The sequence below is a fragment of the Rissa tridactyla genome, chromosome 3, assembly GCF_028500815.1.
Source record: "Rissa tridactyla isolate bRisTri1 chromosome 3, bRisTri1.patW.cur.20221130, whole genome shotgun sequence".
In the NCBI taxonomy this organism is placed as follows: Eukaryota; Metazoa; Chordata; class Aves; order Charadriiformes; family Laridae; genus Rissa; species Rissa tridactyla.
The window spans coordinates 83173188-83193730 of NC_071468.1; the positions used below are offsets into that span (position 1 = coordinate 83173188).

The window sequence follows — 20543 nt, forward strand, 5'->3', positions numbered from 1 at the left end:
GTTCGACACGGTCTCCCACAGCATTCTCATAGGGAAGCTTAGGAAGAGCGGGCTTGATGAATGGACAGTAAGGTGGATAGAAAACTGGTTGAAAGACAGAGCTCAGAGGGTCATGATTAGGGGCATAGAGTCTAGTTGGAGGTCAGTGACGAGTGGTGTTCTCCAGGGGTCAATACGGGGTCCAGTCCTCTTCAATATATTCATCAATGACCTGGATGAGGGGATAGAGTGCACCCTCAGCAAGTCTGCTGATGACACAAAGCTGGGGGGGGTGGCTGACACACCGGAAGGCTGTGCCGCCATACAGAGAGACCTGGACAGGCTAGAGAGTTGGGCAAAGAGGAACCTTATGAAATTCAACAAGGGCAAGTGTAGGGTGCTGCACCTGGGGAGGAATAACCCCATGCACCAGTACAGGTTGGGGGCTGACCTGCTGGAGAGCAGCTCAGCTGAAAGAGACCTGGGAGTCCTGGTGGGCAACAGGACGACCATGAGGCAGCAATGTGCCCTTGTGGCCAAGAAGGCCAATGGCATCCTGGGGTGCATCAAGAAGAGTGTGGCCAGCAGGTCGAGGGAGGTCATCCTCCCCCTCTACTCTGCCTTGGTGAGGCCACACCTGGAGTGCTGTGTCCAGTTCTGGGCTCCCCGGTTCAAGAAGGACAGCGAACTGCTGGAGAGGGTGCAGCAAAGGGCTACCAAGATGATTAAGGGACTGGAACACCTCTCTTATGGAGAAAGGCTGAGGGATTTGGGTCTCTTCAGTCTGGAAAAAAGACAGCTGAGGGGGGATCTTACTAACACTTATAAATACTTAAAGGGTGGGTGTCAGGAGGATGGGGCCAGGCTCTTTTCAGTGGTGCCCAGCGACAGGACAAGAGGTAATGGGCACAAACTTGAGCATAGGGAGTTCCACCTAAACATGAGGAGGAACTTCTTTACTTTGAGGGTGGCAGAGCACTGGAACAGGCTGCCCAGAGAGGTGGTGGAGTCTCCATCTCTGGAGACATTCAAAACCCGCCTGGACGCGTTCCTGTGCAACCTGCTCTAGGTGACCCTGCTCTGGCAGGGGGGTTGGACTAGATGATCTCCAGAGGTCCCTTCCAACCCTATGATTCTATGATTCACTTGATAAAACAAAAATAATACTTTGTAAGCAATACATGCACGCACTGATTTGTATTTTTGCCAATTAAGCTCAATTAAGACCAATTCAGTTGATAATATACAGACACTTACTGTCATTTCAGACTCCCTACAGTAACTAAAACATCTCCCTGGGGAGATGAGAGATATGACATAGGACACACAGGACATCCAGTCTCTTCTGGATCAGTATCTCAAATGGCAGTAGACATCCACATTTAGGTGACTAAATTGAGCCCTGAATGACTCCAGATGAAAAGCAACAGTATTTATTTTATGTACCTTAAGTTTCGTTAAGGACATTTTCAAGAAGTTCTCTGATAGATATTTGGCACTTAAAGGAACTCCAAACCAATAAAAGCACCTTGCGTAAATGCCCAACAATCACAAATATTTTTGCTTTTAGATACAATGCTTCCAAGAAACAGAAGTAAAGGGAACAAATTAGAATATTTCAGAATTAAGGCAGAGTAAGAAGCCTTCTTGAAAGAGAATTCTGCTAAGCATGACATCTAGGAAAGTCACAGAAAATACTGAGTATTCTGAATTTAAAAAAAATAAATCTAAAATTACACAAAATATATTATATCCTACTATTTATTTCAGGTCAAACCTTGCTATTTTCAAATTCATCAATAATTCAGTCAAGGTCTTCAATGACACTTAGACTAAATTCATAGTTTAACAGCCTATATTTCTGCAAGTCTTTTTATTGTAATGTTTCATAGCTTGCTAGTAGAAATGCTGCTGCACATTTGAAAAAAAATAGTGAAATGTGAATGCTAGATCAATCCTACAGATGCAGCTAGAGAAATTATGAAATGCCTAGCTATTGACAAGCCATTTTGCAAGGGTACAAAAGTGTAAAACATTCCCACTAGTGAAGAAAGAAGAAATTAAATCCTGACATAATCAACCACTCATATTTTAATGATCTTCTTGCAATAAAAGGAGTGGAGCTCCTTACACAGTGGGAGATAACTTATTCAGCTTCTTCCTGATACCTAGGATTTCAGCATGCAACAGGCCTTTGGGTTTGGATGGGAAGAATTGGAAAAAGCAGTTAGGCAACCAGCAAGCCACAGCTGGGCAAAATGGGGAGAGGTGCAGTCTTTGAAGAAGATACACTTCATTCAGTGGAAAATCAATGGTGTTGAATGTAAAGGCAACTTAGCCAGCAGTTGCATCTTCTTGTGGGTATGCTTCAAGACAGGATTCCTAGAGGCCATGGTGGAAACCTCTATCAGACCATACTGCCAGGTAGAGAAAGAATTCAAAAACAAAGGAAACCATGAATTGCAACCAGGACGATAGTGGCCTATTACTGTTACTATCATATCCCAGAAAAAAGTGATTTTCCTGGGTACCGTAACACCAAAACCCTACAAGAGAGCCCTATTCTTCCCCCAAATCTTTCCTCTGTGAACACATTTAAGGACAAAACAGTTCCTTCATCCCTAAAAACGTTATTAAGTCCTTGGAGAAGTCAAAGCTGTGATTAAATTTGAAAGACCCACAATCTTTTTAGCAGTTCAAAGCATAGAGTTAGCAGGCTTGCATTACACAGGTTTGGGTTTTTTTTTTTCTTCATTTAAATGCTGGTTGGATTTGGGGGTTTTTTTTGGTAGTGGAAAAGAATTTACATCAAACTCTTCATTTAACTAGATCTTATGCTGTTAATTGCCTTAACTGTGCACTTTATCTGCAAGATCTCACATTAGCATTTTTAATTATTTAAAACACATTAAATATTGCTGGTATCAGCATGATCAGAGATTACCTTCTTAATAATGATTCTTGTTTGAGTGTAAAGCATTTGATTCCAGCTGCTATGAACTTTTAAACAAGCAAAAGCAATGTTTACTGACATATATATAAAGGACAATCCACTTCACAAAGGAATGATGTCCAAATTAAACTGCATATGCCCAACAAAACAAGACTATTTTATATAGCTTTTTTAATATGCTAGACATTTCATAAGCTTTAATAAAGTTAAATTGCTCGGGAGCAGTCTGAATTAGCGGAACTCACGTGGGAGCTACCTATGTTGCCTCTACATTTGGTCCACAGCAAATAATAAAATGTAAATATATCAGTGCTAGTACATCTCTAGAAGAATCAATGGGACAGCATCACGCCTAAAAGCAATTGACCTTCTAGGTAAGGAAAAGCCAAAATAAAGCAGTCATGGTGGTTTTCTTCCCTGTCACCAAATGTATATCCTGGAATTAAACTGCACCTGAAGCTTTAATTTCAAGCAAAGAATAAATTTTATAGGTTTGAAGATTACTGAGAGAAGTCGGAAAACATAATCTAACACCAGACTTACTACTTCTAATGAAAAGCATCTGATTTTATTTAATTACTGATGTCTGGGAACTGACTTTCAGTGTTTGAATGCTTGAGGCTGGCAATGTTAAAATTAAAAGCCATTGAATGATATGACAAATAGAAGCTATTCATCAATGTCTTGAGCTGGGAACAGGGACACACTGGTCCAAAAAGGTGCTGACTGGCATAAAAATGGCCTCAAGTGCCCACCCATCCCCTCCAATGGCTAAGCCCAAGGATACTGCAGATAGATTCAAGGACTAAGAGGATAATTAAATGGTGTTTGATTTCTCACTTTACCAAATGGCAAACAAAAACCCCTGCATTTGAATCAGAGTATTTGCAAGGGGACAGACTGCTCCTCACCTTGCCAATGAACTGAGTACTTGTATTGTACATGATCCAGCACTCTAAGCACAGACTCACTGCTTCTTTTCCATCTTTGGACAGTAACGTACTGAATGCAGCCAAGTGCAGGACAGCATCCAGATGACCTGAGTCACTATACCAAACAAAGGGTTGGCTTCTAGCTTTGGCCAGGTTCATTCATTTACCTGGCAACACTACAGTCACCCCTACCTAATCAGGAGACGCTTGTTCTCTAATAAATAAATAAACAAACAAATAACGCAAAAATAGGTTTGAAAGATCCCTCTCTACCTTGCAGCACTTTACCTCTTAGGTCTGACAGTGTTGCCAGTCAGTAAGCAGACAGAAGCTGCTATATTTGAAAAACAAATGCAAGCTTTTACTTCTATATTTATATTGATTCTGAGATAACCAAGCAAAGGCTCTTCCCACCCACTGCCAGGAGAGAAAGAGCATAAACTACAGATTAACAAAAACTAAAAACTATTTGGTCTCAAGTATTTACAAAATTCCTTCAGTAAGCACTGCTGGCAACACAAACCTCAGAGATCTCGAAAACTGATGCAGCAATACTGCTGGGACCAGAGTATCTCCCCAGTTTACCATTACGTAAGTGTGGTCTTTGAAGTTCATTTCTCACAGGCAGAGAAAAAAAATTCTGAATCTGGACTGGAATTTACTGATCTGTAATTGCTAAAGTATAATCGCCTCACCTGCATTCAACACAACCCAATGCAGAGGCTTACAGGGACATCCAAGTAGTTTCTCAACATTACCCACACAAAACACTGTACTAACAATACTGCTCCTATAGGTTTTGCTACTTTGTTCATCGCTAAGTGGGTATTTCTACACAGCACAGTCAACTTGTATATCCTAATGATATGCTTATATGGAAGGTTTCATCCTTCCTGTAAAACTGATTAAATTTCCTTTTTCCTACCATCACAGTCACAAAAGCATTTGATCTATGGTTCCAATTTTCCAGCCTACTTGGTTCCAGTGGAACCATACAATCAAGAGATTCTCAGTGAAGATGCCAAAATTGCTTAAGATAGTTATTGCCTATGTGGAGCAGAAACCTAAGAAAAAGGTGCAGCTTCAGGCACGATTGTTATTACCACTTCATCAGCTTTATTTCTACTCTGCGTCTACCTGTATCTTTTAAGGCTAGAGACTTTCTTTTGAGGAAACAGATGTGGTTGCATGAAAACAGTCAATGTGAGTTATCGGCTATTAAGATACTTGGACATTACTCAGTCACAAAACCTAAGTATCAGGATAAAGCAAAAATGGAATATTGATTTTGGGATTCGGTGTCATTTAACATCTCCTACTTTAAAAAAAGAAAAAAACCTCACAAATACATACATACATCCTTCAGCTGCACAACTGAAAATACTCTGCTCATCTGTGTATTGCCTACCTATCACTTCATACAGTAATGTTAGACTGAAAACTGCCAAGAACACACAATAATAAGGAAAATAATTTTGATGTAGTAGGAAATAATCTCATTCATTTAAGTGCTAAAAGAAGAGCTTTCCTTGAATGAAGAGTTTTGTTAGGAGAAAGGATTCTTTGCTTTAGCCGACTGCAACATTGTAAGTCACTGCAAGACTGTAACAGCCAGAAACAGGTAGGAAATGTTCTTGCAAATGTTCTTGGAAATACCTTGGGGAGATTCAAAAGACTTCTAACAATATTGAATGCAGTAGCTGGAGAAAATTTTCACCCTCCTCTGAGGCCGGAGTTGGTTAAAATCATTGCCTTTGGCTTCCGCAGATCTTCTAAAGACTGAAAACAGGAGAACATGAAACATTACTGAAATTTGTCCCTTGTTTGCAAACAATGGGATTCAGTATTTGCAAATAACTTGCTGCTTTTGTGCACAATGTCTTCTGCTTTTGTAAACTATGAATAACAGCTCATCTTTTATTTGTTTTCAGTTTCTCATAGAACCAGTTTGTTATGATTGCTCTCTCCTACACAAAAGCTGGTCAGGATTTCCAAACACCCTTCTGTTTATTTATGGCAAGCTGCAGTAAAAACATTTGCTTACTCCAACTCAGTGAAAGAATCTGGTAAATAAAACCACTAATTTAACACCTTTTACTCCCTACTACATGAAAGAAAACTAAGCACAGTCAACAAGTCTTTCTCTACTCAGCATATACAGGGCAAAGCAACTGGTTGGTCTTCTTTGAAGATAGAATGGGTACAAGTTCAGCAGCGATGCTGGCTTCTTTACTTCCTTCTCTTGCCTGACCTGGCTTAAAGAGCATACAGAGACTTCTGCAGGGTTGATTTTAATTTTTAGGGCGTTTCATTTTGTTTTCCTTAAAGCTTTAAGAGGCATGCTGGTGATCCAGTCCACGGTACACCTTCACAGTGATGGCAGCAAAACACAAGAGCAATAGGCTGCAACAGCAGGGTAGATGGATCATGAGCACCTCAAACCAGTATTGCTGCAGAACATAGTGTATCAAACCATGATAAAAAGGCAAGGAGAGACCGATCCACAGCTTCTACACAGCTGTCATCCATCTAGCCAGAAAAGGTGCGTAAGCGATCATAAATCCATTAGATGGAATGTTGTGATAAAGTCTGTTTCTTCTTACAGTTTTCAAATGCGTGCCTCATACAGATAAACAAATGGAAAATAATCTTAACTGAGAACGGAGAAGGGCTTTTCTTTTTCCTTCAAACAAAAGGTTCTCAATTTACAGTTCAAGATTTTCTTCAACCCTTACCCACCCTCCTTAGTCTGAAAAACAACTTTTCCTTATTCAGAGAAAAGCCTCTGTTTCAAGGAAAAACACCTAAAAAGAGGATCTTAAATAATTTTTAATCTTTGATCTTTAATTAGGATCAGAAATATAATTAGAAAAGAAACAGACAAGTGTTTAGACTTCTGTACCCTCTTCAGGTCTAAGCAAAAGACTTCCGTTCAGAAGCCTTCTCTTTACATCAACTGTCTCAGAAATCAACAGATTATATCAACTGGCTCAGAAGAAAAACCAAAACAACAAAAAAGCCAAACTAACAACAAAATCCCACTCTTCACCTCATACTTTTAGATCACCATAGCTATATTACCACATTATTATTTTTTTCTCCTCCTTTTAAGTGTTCAAGGCTTGGTCTGGTTTGCTATGGGCTACTTGGTAATCACATAGTGATCTCTCTTACTACCTGGGCAAAGGAATAAATTAGTCGGAAACTAACGATGCAGCCTATGAAAATTCAATGCTTGGGTTTTCCAACAATTTTCAATATTCACAGAACACAGGCCAGCGACAGGACAAAATGCAGAAATATAATGTGTAATTCACTGAAGCAATCTATGCCACTGAAGATGGTTCCACTCCCCTTCCCCCTGTATGCTCCATGTTCTGCCAAAAATTATTGCCCCAGAGTACAGGCAACACTTGTGTTGCCACCATCCCATTGGCATTAATGTACAAACCCATAGTGACATCCCATGACAGTGCCTACCATCAGCCAAAATGCAGGCACATGCTCTACTCCACCAGCTCTGCTACATGAGGAGAGGGAGGTGGAAAGCTGGAGGTGTTTATGTCTTAAACTGCCACAAATTACAATGGACAAGGCTCAGCTATCAGAGCTTTAATTCTCTTCACTTATCCAGCAACACCACTAAAAATCAATGCCAAGTCTATAGTGCAAGAGTTACTTCTAATTAGTAAAGACAGTAAATTCTAATGGCCCGTCTAGCAGCTTTCCTGCCTTTAAGATACTTTAGAGTTGCACTATGCCAGATTTAGAATCCGTGGAAATGTGAACAACTGCAAGAAACTAGTTTTGTGCATGACTTATTCTCATCTTCAGTAAGTCTCTTTTATCACTTGCATACAAAGATCTAAAGCATGAAATCTGACCCCATAAAGCATCTAACACGCTGTACCTGATTAAAAGGTCTTAAAGAAACTGAAAAATCCTAATGAAATAAAAAAATAAATTAAAAAAATAAAAATCAAATGTCATTCTTCAAACTGAGTATATACTTGACGGTCCAGTCACATTGGTACCAGAGAACTTCATGTATTAGAAGACCAGCCCTGGCTACAGAAACATTTTGGAGCTTGACTTGCCTTCTGTAAAGCTGAGTTGCTACTTCTGTTCCACCTCGATTTGTAGTTATCCTCCCTAAGTAAGCAAGCAAAGCGCACCCAGTCCTCTTATTTACATTCTGGCAACTCCTACATTTTTGCACTTTTGTGTTTCTGTTTGGAGAATGGAACACATATGTGAAAAGTAAATGCATGAGATTTTATAGTTGTATTGCATCATTCAATTTCCTATGCACTTTCCCAAAAAGCAAATATAGCAGTTGCATTTGTATGCAAAAGTCACCATAGACCGCAAGAGATGCGGAGGGTATTTTAATGTAACCTCACCGAAGATGAGAAGCCCAGCGTAGCAGGGATATGGCCCATTCTCAGTGCACTCCACAGTCCTGATGCACTAAGACCCTGCCAGAAAGGAATTCTGTTCTCTTCCTGTTTGTTTGCCTGGGTTTTCTACTAAAAGAGAAAGTGAAAAGGGGAAAAAAAAAAAAAAAAAAAAAGGAAAAAAAGAGGTAGTTCAGCTAAGGAATATGCCAAATCCACAAAAGAGATACTGTTATCCCCACTAAAGAAGTTCCACACTTCAGTTCAGCCTTTAGCTCTTGAGATCTCTATTTTGATTTCCACAGTTCGGTGAAGTCAAAGTCCCAGTTCTGTTCTGAAAACATCACCTCAGTTCTTTTTTTTTTTTTTGTTTTCTGCAACTACAATAAAGGTAACTTTGACTGAAATGGGACTTCCAAAACACAGAAAACACACATGAAATATGTATACCCTCAAAGGGAGAACCTTTTGATGGTCTGTTATTGCTTTAAAGACATCATTGTGAAAATCTACTAGATCAGGAAAAAATATTATTCAAGGTCCCTCTCCCCTTATAAATTTAGCTACTGGGAAAAAACATTAATACCAGTTTTAGAGAATTTCAAAAATAAACCTGGAAAGAATGCATTCGACATATCCTGATGACATTTCTTCAACCCCAGGTTTTCATATGTTCTGTCTTGATAAGCCAGGTAGAGCCCCAGTTTAGCTTACAAAGGGCAGTAGCTCTTTAACCTGAAGTGAAACCTGATGGAAAATGTTTCAGACATAATAAGGCCATAAGCTTGCTCATGTCCACTTCAAAATTTGTTATTAATCTAAGCAATGTTGTTTTCACTTAACTAATCATTTTTTTTAAAAAAAGCCCAAACACACAGGACAAAAATCAAGTCTTATCAACACTGCAGAAATGGACCTCAGCCATTCTTCGATACGACACCTTCAAAACAAAAGCCCCCTGTTATCCAAAGTAGTCATGCTGAGAATTTTTTTCAAGCATATTTTTACTGAACAGTGGAACAAAAGGCTATTCTGGAAGCACAAAGGATTAGAAAATTTGAAGATGTTAATGTTTAGACTACCAGGCGAAAAAATACACATGCCCATTTTTAAGATATAGGAAAAACACAGCAGTAAATTAGGCTGCAACTTCACATCTTCTACACTGTCAAAACCAACCACTATACATATCATTCCTGTCAGGAAAAATAAAGACAGATGGTTGCAGAAAAAGACACTCTACAGAACAACCATAACCTTTAAGTACTGATGAATCAAAATATTTACACTGTCTATCCCCCTATAAAGCTCATTCTCTACAATTAAAGTTCTTCTAAATTACTGTAGCATATTGCTACAGAAATTTTGGCAGAACACATTCTCAATTTACATAATTTTTCAGAGTAGTGACCTAGCTTAGAGAAAAATCATACATTTTCAAGTATTATTGATGTTCTGAAGCCTCCAATTTATTTTACTCATAACCATTTACATATTTTGTTGCTTTCTTATCGCAGAGAAATCTCTGCCTGCTGATATGAAAGTCAATAGCTTCACATTGGCATCAGTGTGAATGGAACTGGCATGGCATTCACTACTGGGACTTTCTTTTGAAGTGACACCTTTCATTTATGAAGCTAACCGAGAGACATATTTTGAAGTTAGCCATGTATGGTAGGCGTACAAATACCCACCAGTACTACCCCAGTTCCCACACAGTATCTGCCCTTTGAGTGACTTAGGTGTCCACTGGCAGCATGGAGCACAAAAGGTATTCTAGTTCAGCTGCCTCATGTGTGCAAAACCTCTTCCAAAGAAAGGAAGCCAAGCATTGCTGGTCCACAGAAAGTCTGGTAAAGGACTTCAGTGTCAAAGCTTACCTACATACAAGTTTTTCCATAGCTAAAAGGGCAACTAAAATACAAAGCTGATAAAATCTTGACAAAACATTTTTCCAGTTCCATTCTTGGCCAGGTAACTCAGCAGTCAAGAGCGCAAAGTTCCTCCGTGCATGCTGGAAATCACAAAGACTGTGGCCTGGGACACAGACTAGCACCTGCCTGGAACATGCTGCAGCTTCTTTCTAGCCTACATCAGATATTTCCCTTCCTATAATGGCCAGGCAGATTTAGGGTGACCAGTCCATGTAGGAACACCCAGAACCTGGAGTTTCAAAGCTCTCCTGGTCTGCCAGTTTAAACTGCCAAGCTCCATCATCGTTGCTTCATTTTCTTATCTTGAAACTACATCCCAGAGTTGCCTCTTGTCCCTGGAATTTCTTCACGGATTCAGCAGGAACACCCCTCAACCAATTCTCTCCTAAGTATGTCTCTTCTCAAATTGAAGACTCTAACTGTTTAAAGTCCCAAATTGAATCAGATGTAAATCCCACCCATGAGCTAACAAACAAATAATAAAATTGTTTAAAAAAAAACCCCAAAACCGTGAAAAGTATCTGTTCTTTACTCTTCTTCAGAGATCAGAATTTGATAGTAAAATTTCAAAAATCCCTCTAAAATCAAGTTAGTAAAAGCTTATAATATAAAGGCATCCCAGCTACAATCACATACCCTTTCAAATGGGTAAGCATATAGAGTGACAGAAGTAACATCAAATCTCATTTGATCTCATAAATCGTCAAAAGTCCAAAGTTAGAACACAAAGAAAAGAAGATCTAGAAATTGCTTTTTCAAGGATCCTACAAGTGATTGGCTATTAAGTATAGTTTTCAGATAATTCAAGAAATTGGGAGGATACACCACCACAACCACTTCATAACTTTTGTGTGGAATAGATTTTTAAAAAATCAGGCTTCCAAAAATATGTTAGGAAAACCTCTGTAATTTTCAGCCTTTTTGGCACTGTTTCTATAACTTCTCCAAAGAAGTGAGGTACAAAAATTCAAATGAGTAGGTTTTTTTTCTTTCAGAATCAGTTCTGGAGTAATTGAAGTCCTCAGAGCACACAACACACTGACAAGTGCCATACAAAAGTCCTAGATGGATGAGAAATACAAAGGATAATTTCTTACACTAAAAAGAATTGAAATGAGACAACTATGTGGTTACTGTAGGTGCACATAATTACAGTGGATGGCAATTATATTTGGCCAGTTTCTCCTGATAACACTGTCAACTGTCCTCACCCGTGCGTTTAAATTAATTTAATTTTTCACTTCATCCAATTCCCATTTCTAGTCCAATTTATAATCATCACTTCCCTATACTAGCATGGCATTAAATTACTGTCATTCTTGGCCATTAAGTCAATCATATTCTATTCGGCAGAGTTGATCAAAAACGCCACAGCAGCACCGTGAATTTCATATTGAATACATTCCTTTTTGCTGTGTTGTAGAAGCTGATCATCAGTGTCAGAAGCTACATGACATCAATTTCTGATTTTTCAGGCAGAAGCAACACATTCTGAATCAAAAATGGAGGTAACAAAAAACATTTTTTAAATGAACACTGCATTTTCTATGGTCAAATCCCGCTCATTTTACTTTGCAAGTACCCACTTAAGAACAGGCCCACAAAAGCCTAAATTTCCATCTGCTACCAATGTTTCAACCACAATTCTCCTTACTGTAAACTGCAAATTTATTGCTCCCCTTAATACAAAGGGAATGATCAGAGAGGAAAAAAACAAAACAAAATCACCTTCCCTGATGGTACTCGAATTTCTTTGTGTGTTCAAATTCAAATCCTGAGCCAAATTCACTTACACATTTAGCAATACACAGACTTTTTAACAGGAGTTGCCATCTTAAACATAGCTGTTCATGTCCTTCTTACCGAGAAGATAGACCCAAATAAGATTACAGCTCAACTAGAAAATACCAGGCAATCCTGAGTTTGTTGTCCGAGGCAAGATTCTACACTATCTGTTCAGGACCAATTTGAAGTTCAGTCACTTCCAACCTTGCTTGCAAAAAAATAACTCCAGAAATTTAATTTCTGCATAGTCATTTTTACTTTTAGAATATCACATAGTTTTCTGACACTAAAGACAATGATTAATCTCATATTCTGTGTGGTTCGTATAACATGCTGATCTGTAAAGTGTTAAATAAACAACACCTCATTTTCCATATTAAAATTCCCTTCCCTAAAAGCACTTGCTCTCGCTTGAATGTAAGATACACCTGCAAATCTCAATGGATCATTTTTGAAGAAACTCTAATGCAACTTCTTCCCCCCTTGGAATATTAGAAGTACTATTTTCCCCACATCTGCCAACTCAATAGCTGCCCAAATGCACATTTTCTCCATGCACGCTTATACAGGAAGAAACGGAGACTTTCATCACTCATATGGATAATAAATCACAATAAATCCTAATAATATTTTTATAAACACTGTATCTTATGCTTTAAGAGCCGTTAATTGGTATGACTGCATTATTTTTAGTGTCCTCCTAAAGCAAGAGCTTATTATTCCCTAACAGTTTCTCAGAGTACCCATACCTAGCTTAGTACTTCATACATAATAACTGCAAAGTGCTTTACAGATACTGTCAAATTATTCACAATCTGAAAAGCAGACAAAGGATGAAAGGAGTTTTTCTGGAATGCTTTAAAAGTTAAGTAAAAATTTCTCTTAATCATTTGTAAACTTGAACAGAACAAACAGATCTGGCTAAGCAGCTATACATTGGTAGATTTTTAAGCATCTGTGGTAACTATATTTTTGTTCAGCACATCATGGGATTTCTGTAGACTCTAGTTAAATAGTAAACTTGTTTTTTGGATAAAAACGCCAAAGAATTGTTGAAACCCCTCAGAAGCCTTACCCCTGCCAACTGCTTCATGCAGGCAGATCCCAGAATCAACAGGAATTGCCAAGGCTACAATAATTCTTTACCCTAAGCGCTACAGTTAACAGGATTGTGGCCTCTGGGTCTACTCCTGATCTTTTCATGACTGAACGAACGCTGCCATTACCATTTACGCAAGTAAGACTAACCTCAACTTGCTTCTGAAAGATTTTGTAAGAGATCCTCCTACCCCTGCAAAACCAGACAAATTTATAACAAGCTTTAAAAAATATATATTTATTCCCACTATTTGCTAAGATCAACATCTGCGGTTTATCTCACCGTGCTAAGTTTTCACCTGTAGCTCCGTTTCTTTCACATTTTGTTATAGCGTATGGTGCTGAGCATGCTGTTTCCCAGTTTTTGCGTGTGACAGTTATGTGTATCAACTGTCAGTCGGACTCTGCCAGAGATGGCACAAACAAGCCGGCTTTGCTCCGCAGGCTGAATTCACCCTCCATCCCTGCCCAGGCAGCAACGAGTCGTCAGCAACCTGCGGCATCGCGGGAACCTAGGCTTTTTTGGCAGAATTCCTCCAGATTGACCAAATGGGAAATCTAGGGCTGGGAACCAACTGAGGTAGGTACGCAACCACCTGAGCAGCACCTTTTTAATTCCTAGGGCTGCTAATTTAAATTTCCAGCCATCAAGGTGTCTAGCTCCTGAGAGCGCTGGGGTATTTCAGCACCGGAGAGGAACAAAAGCGTGTTTTTGTCACTCGAACGAGTAGCTTCAAGTCCGGATAGACGAAGAAACCCGCCCTTACTAAGTCAGGAGAAGCATCTCCAGCGCCCGTTTCGAGGCGGCAGAGCCATGTTTTAAGAAACCGCCACAAACCGAGCACCTGCAGCGCGTCCCCAGACAACCCCCCAGGGAGCGGGACCCGCGGCCACCCCCAGCTCCGGGCTCCGGTTCGTCCTTCCCCCCCCCCCGCCCGCCTTCCCTTCCCGCCGCCTCCTCCTCCGTTGGAGTTACACGGAGCCGGGGGCCTGCGGGACCATTGAGGCGGGTGAGAGCCGTTACCCAGGGACGCCCCAACGGTCGGAGCTGCCGTTTAAACCGTCTCCCCGGCAACGAGCGGTGCTGAGGCGGCGGGGCGAGGCGGGGGGAGAGCGGCCGGCGGCGGCGACCCGCCGCCGGCCGCTCCCCCCCCGCCCCGTCCCGCCGCCCCGTCCCGATTAAGTAACGGGAGCGGCGAGCGCCGCCTCGGGCCCGGCCGCTCAGCTCACCTCGGGGCAGGTGGTAGCCGCCTTTCCACCCCACTCCCACGGCAGCGGGGGACAAGCCGCCGAGAAAAAGCTCCCGCGTCGTCAACCCGCCGGTCCCGGCTGTGCGGCTCCGGCTGCCCGAGCAGGAGGAGCTTTCCCCGCCCCGCCCAGTGCGCAGCGGCGGCCCGGCGCGGCAGGGCCGCACCTGCCGGAGGAGGGGCCGGGCCTGGGTCGGGTCGAGGCGGGGGATCTTCTCGCCGGTTCTCGGTCGCTTTCCGAGGCGTTGCAGGGCCGCCGGCGTTCACTCTGTCTCCGGGAGGCGGCGGCGTCCCACAGGCTTCCCGCCCGCCGGGACCTCGGCCCTGCGGGAGGGCTGGAGGGAGAAGGCCTGGCCGAGCCCTTGAAGTAGCGATAAGTTTGTGGGCACAGCACCTGAGAGGCGGGATCACCACAGGGAGAGCGGGGTCAGGAAGGTCGTCAGCCGGGGAGGCGGGCCGTTGGGAAGGAGGATTTTAGGACAAGAAATACGGCTGGAAAGGGAGAGATCTCCAGAAGGGCAGGCCCGCTGCAGGGTCAGGGCCTGAGCACTACATCTAGGATATTAAAGCCTTCAGTCCTTTATTATCTTATTAAGGATTTTGATGTGGCTTTTTAAAAACCTTAGAGTGCAGAGGGACACCTCTCTGGGATAAAGCTGCTGCACACAGGCGTGCTGCTGTCATGTGTTTTTCCAGATGCTGCCTTTGCAGGGACACAGTACTCATCTTTGCAGTGAGGCTCGGTAACAGTGCTTTTCTTTTAACCTCGCCTCATGGAACTGTGAGGTGGTGGGAGCTGTTTTTCCCCCACCCTCTAACTGATCTCATGATTGTGAAGAACATTGAGGAGAATTAAAAAAGAAATCTAATGATTAGCGAGCTACTTCTATAATTTAGCAAGACTGGACAGTGCTTTAATATATAGGAGGAAATACTGTTTTGAGAATTGCTTGGAGCAGCTCTAGTTCTGAGCAGAGTCTGTATCTTGCTACTGGATTTGCTTATGAGCCAGTTCCTGTTTTCTGATCTGTACAGTTAATACGAAAACAGTACATCCCAAAAATCTCTGCCTCCATCTCCAATATATCTACGTGGTAAATTTTACATACATGTCACATCAGAGGAGTTCAAGCCTTTTTCAAATGACAATTCCCTAAAACATTTTTCAGAGTGTGGGTCTTTAGTTAAGACTACTGACAGGTGAGTTGTTCTGCTCTAAGGTGTCCACGAAAGGCATCTAGAAATACCACAATTCCTCATCTGCAGAGCAGACAGTAAAAACTGGAAAGTCACTTCAGAGGGTGCACAGCACCAGATGTGGTATACGGTGCCTTTTGTATAGTGATACAAAGCTTCTCCAAGTTTCAAGCAGATTGGTACCGATGCAGTACAATACTAGGCAGAGGCTCATTTCTGTTTCAAGAGTCATAAAGACAGGGCCACTGCTTCATAGAATCATAGAATTGTTAGGTTTGGAAGGGACCTTAAAGATCACATAGTTCCAGCCCCCCTGCCATGGGCAGGGACACCTCCCACTAGATCAGGTTGCTCAGAGCCCCATCCAGTCTGGCCTTAAAAACTTCCAGGGATGGGGCTTCCACCACCTCTCTGGGCAACCTGTTCCCATGTCTCACCACCCTCATGGTGAAGAACTTCTTCCTAACGTCCAGTCTGATTCGTCCCATCTCTAGTTTTAATCCATTCCCTCTAGTCCTACCATTACCTGACATCCTAAAAAGTCCCTCACCAGCTTTCTTGTAGGCCCCCTTAAGATACTGATAGGCCACTATAAGTTCTCCTCAGGGCCTTCTTTTCTCCAGACTGAAGCTTCGTATCAGGGGCTGTTAACTCATTTGCAACACAAAACTGTTGTAGCTACACTATCTTTTATTCCAGGGATATTTTGATCAGTGTTAGCTTAACCATGTCCACACCTTGCTGCACTGCGTAGCATGGACGTGACAAGCTAAGTGATGAGCAGAGTCTCCCTGTACTTAGACACTTGTGAGTCACTGTAACTAGAAACATGTCAGGAACCAGAGTGCAGAGTTGCAGGAGGTGCAGTGCTGGTGGCTGAGGTGAGCAGAATGTGAGCAGGGGGCAGCTGGTTGAAGCTCGAGGGGCCGCAAAAGCATTGAGGGGACAGTCAGTGCTTTGCCTGTTGTTTCCCTGGCAGATTGGTTCTGAGGGCCAGCACGGCTTCCTTGAGCTTCCAGGGAAGTGTCTACATGAAGAACGCAAAGGACAAGAACATCCAGGTGGTGGTGTGGTGCAGCCTTTTCATGCCTCAAGATGTAAAGCAAGTGCCTATGCTTTTGTAGACTGTGATCAAGCAAGAAAAGAACTTAGGGTCTGCACTGGAGGAGTTACAGACAACTAATACATACAGGAGTGTTCTGTGTCACATTTTGGATTATGTTATTATGGGTACAACCGCACAGTGATCATTTATGGACAAACTGGTATTGGAAAGACCTTCACAATGTAAGGGGAGCCCCATTGAAGAACATACTTGGGAAGAGGATTTGCTACCAGGTAGAACACATTGTATCGAATATAAGAAAAAGTCACAGGGATTGATACTGAATTGTTTTATTAAAGTCTCTCTTCTGGAAATCTATAATGAGCTTTTTGACTTTCTGAATCCTATTCCCAATGTTGGAGAAAGACTGAAGATGTCTGATGATCCCATAAACAAGACAGGTGTAAGTGTGAAAGGCTTGGAAGAAATACCTGTACACAACAAAAATGAAGCAGACCAAATCTTGTAAAGAGGTGCAGCAAAAAGAACTACTGCAGCTACTTACACAAATGCTTATTCCAGTTGATCCTAGTCTGTGTTTTTGGTTACCATCCATATGAAAGAAACCAGAGCAGACGGACAAGAGCTTGTTGGAAGTGGGAAGATAAACTTGGTTGATCTTGCAGGAAGTAAAAACACTTCTTCGATTTGGGGCAGTTGATAACAGAGCTTGCGAAGCTGGAAATACCAAGTAGTCTGCTCTGACTGGAGAAGGTTATTACTGCTCTTGTGGAAGGAGTCACAGAGAATCTTAACTTACAAGAATCCTTCTCCTTGGAGAACAACCAATAATAATCACAGTTTCTCACACATCTATAAATCTTGAGGAAACACAGAGTACACTGAAGTACGGTCACAGCGCAGAGAACATAATGAATCCAAAGTTAACCAGCACCTGCCAAAAGGAACTATTATTGAGATACTGAAGAGACTGAGCATCCAAAAGGAGACCTTCCTGCTGCATGAGAGTAAAATAGAGTCTGTATTTTGATTGAAAATTCATGAAGCCCTTAAAGGAAAGCTGACGGTTCAGGATGAACAAGTGGCAGAATATATTGACATAATCAGTGCCATGGAAGAAGAAGTGAAAACAATCACTAAATCATTCACAATTAATAAAAGCAAAGCTTAACAACAAAACCAGATCTGCACATCAAGGAGAAAGAACTGAAAGAAACACAGATCTGCAAGAAACCAAGGTTCCTCTGGCTGAGAAAGAATATGCGGTTTCAGTTTTGGAAAACACCAAATAAAAGCTTCATGGCACAGCTAGCCATGTGGTTAGAACTGCTAATACAAAAGATGTATCTATGCACAACTGGATCATAAGAAGGCTGTTCATCAACACAATGCTATCGTCCAAATATATGTGCAGGAGAAATGAATGTTCTGTTCAACAGAACACCAGATTCAGTTAGTGAGAACAGTCTGAAGCAGTAACCGATGTTGACAAGTTATGCATATTTTATAGGCAGCCTCCTATCTACCAGTTGTTCAGCAGCTGATATATTTGCATTAATTATATAATTCCCTTTTGCCTCTGTTAAAAAATTGCTGACCACTGAACTTTCTTATATATCTGAAAAAATTTGACAAAATAAGACTCTGCCATTTGCTAGTAAAGCTGAGCTGTTGAGGTTGACTGAGGAGTATATATGTGGATTAGGAAGAGCATTAAATATCTTGACACCAAGGGTGGAAACTGCCCTGGAACTAAACTGTCAGCTTCAGAATAACACAAGGAAATGTTCTGCTGTGGCTGACGAGGATGGGCCATAAAAAGGAATTAATATCTTCTTAGGAGATCTCTCTCACACTCTGAAAAAATTACAGGAAGAAACAGACAGTGCTTTTTCTCAGCTGCAAACTGCTGTCAGAATTTTAGAGAAGAACTGGAAATGGCAAGGTTTGTATATACAAAGAACGCAAATGAATTGGTGTCCTCACTGCAAAGCCAGCTGGACCTGTCGGCACAGGAGATACAGAAGAACTTAGCTGGTATACTGTCAAAAAATGGAAGTTTGAAGACCACCATCACTGCTGGGAAAGAAAATGTTTACCTGGAAACTATGGACCTAGTCAGCAGTAAAACTTCTGCTTCAAAACAAATTTATTGCACCTCTGAATAATTTCTTTCAAGAGCTCAAGGACATAAATGGTGAAAACAAGGAGATGCTGGTGGAATCCATTGGCTGTTCTCAGCAACTTCTTAGCAATCTCACAAATGTGTCTCAGGATATTGGTAAACAGAGTGAATTTAAAACTGCTCAAATAGCTTGATGGATCAGTAGCAGTTGTCCTTCAGCAATGACAAACAGCAGCTTAATTGTTTACAATAGAAAACAGAAGGTTTATGATTGAGATCAGTATTTTGTATTGGATATTTTGTTCTGCATTAAGTTGCAGTAGATGTGGTTTGGAACTACCACATTGTACGAATAGATCCTACAATAGATTTTATTTTATGCATATCAAGAATACAAATAGTCTTTTGTGTTCAAAGATCCTTGGCATACTGCTGGCACTAAAGCAAACTAACTGATGTTTTTAAAAGCATTGGAAGTCACCCATGAGAGCTACAAACCGATGGCCTACACTGACCTTAAAAAAAGAAAGATTATGTCATGTTGCTGCCAGCCGTGTTCAGGGTCTCCACATCTTGCTCTCATTTAGAGGCCTGACTGAATGTCTGCTAAAAAAAGAATCTTCTTATCGATTTCCAGTATGTGCTCACTAAAAGCCAGTCAATAAGTAAGAACTTCTTCAAAGAATGGAATTGTCCTATGGCTATTGGAAGCTGGGAGCTAGACAGCAAGCAATTCTGTGTAACAGGGAAATGCAATGGATTTAGGTATTATATACAGCTTCTCTCAAGAACAATAGTGTATTGTGGCTTGTGGTATTTACAAAGTGCATGACTGTTAAAGAGACAGAAAAATTATCCTTAAATACAGACTTGTCAGGTTCTTTTATTTTATATATATTAAAGCCTATATTGCTACAAATATATTCCCTTAGATATTTTTTAGAAGTCTGACTACAGAGATTGGCATCAGTGTAATTTCTTTATCACTGCAACATATGGCAGTCTTCCCTGCTGCCAAAACATGGCCATGTTTCAGCCTCAGGGTACAGCTGGGTTGAACTTAAAACTGAGACTGTTTTCAAACATTGATACAGAATTTTATTTTACTCCTTCTGACACCACAAAGGAAAAGTAAATTCAAAATTCCTGTCACCAGCACCTCCAAGAACACTACAGTGCCTAGTGGTTCCAGCCACGCTAGAAAGTGGTTTTTCCTTCTAATTTTTTTATAACAACTAAAGTGATAACCAGTCACTACTGTCTCAGGATCATGTATCACTCAGCTATCCACACTGAAAACTTCTTCAATTCAGATTCCAGCATGGATTTGCAAGATTATGAATCTTATGATGATTTATGGTGAATTTCCCACATAACCACATTTTATAGCAATCTCTGTGTGCAATCAATGATTCTATAAACCTTCCGTTCTCAGAGGCTCTTTACAACTCATCCATACTTAACCCAGCATTTCCTCTTAGAGTGATCTTCCTGATTTGCAAAGCTGAATGTAAACCTGCTGTATGGGTGCGTGTTATCTCAACATGCTGAAAATTAACCAGATAAACACAACCAAATCCTGGTTACATTTGAAAGTATACCAAGCCACCACTGTCAAACACTACACTAAGTTCCAAGCCTTTTCCTCAGCTGAGCGTTTTCCAGATCACATGGCAGTACCACAAGCATCTAAAGCAACCAAACAGAATAGAGGTCCAACATTAAAAGAAGAGGAAGAAAAAGTAGTATCTGCAGTCCCATTCTCTAACCTTGCAACTGGAGCTAGAAGAAAACCCGTAAGTGCCTTGGGTTTTGTGCTTATTGGTGGAG

General features: G+C 41.2%; 1 protein-coding gene and 1 pseudogene across 1 annotated transcript in view; one reads left to right on the plus strand and one right to left on the minus strand.

Moving 5' to 3' along the window:
• The window catches only part of KLHL32 (kelch like family member 32), a 130172-nt gene extending 115738 nt beyond the window's left edge, over window positions 1-14434 (minus strand). The window contains exon 1 of the mRNA XM_054196991.1: window positions 14309-14434. The gene's annotated coding sequence lies outside the window, so the exon portion shown is untranslated. The remainder of the gene's footprint in view (window positions 1-14308) is intronic.
• Window positions 14435-16553: 2119 nt separating this feature from the next.
• LOC128907525 (kinesin-like protein KIF11) lies at window positions 16554-18011 on the plus strand (annotated as a pseudogene).
• Window positions 18012-20543: the final 2532 nt, after the last annotated feature.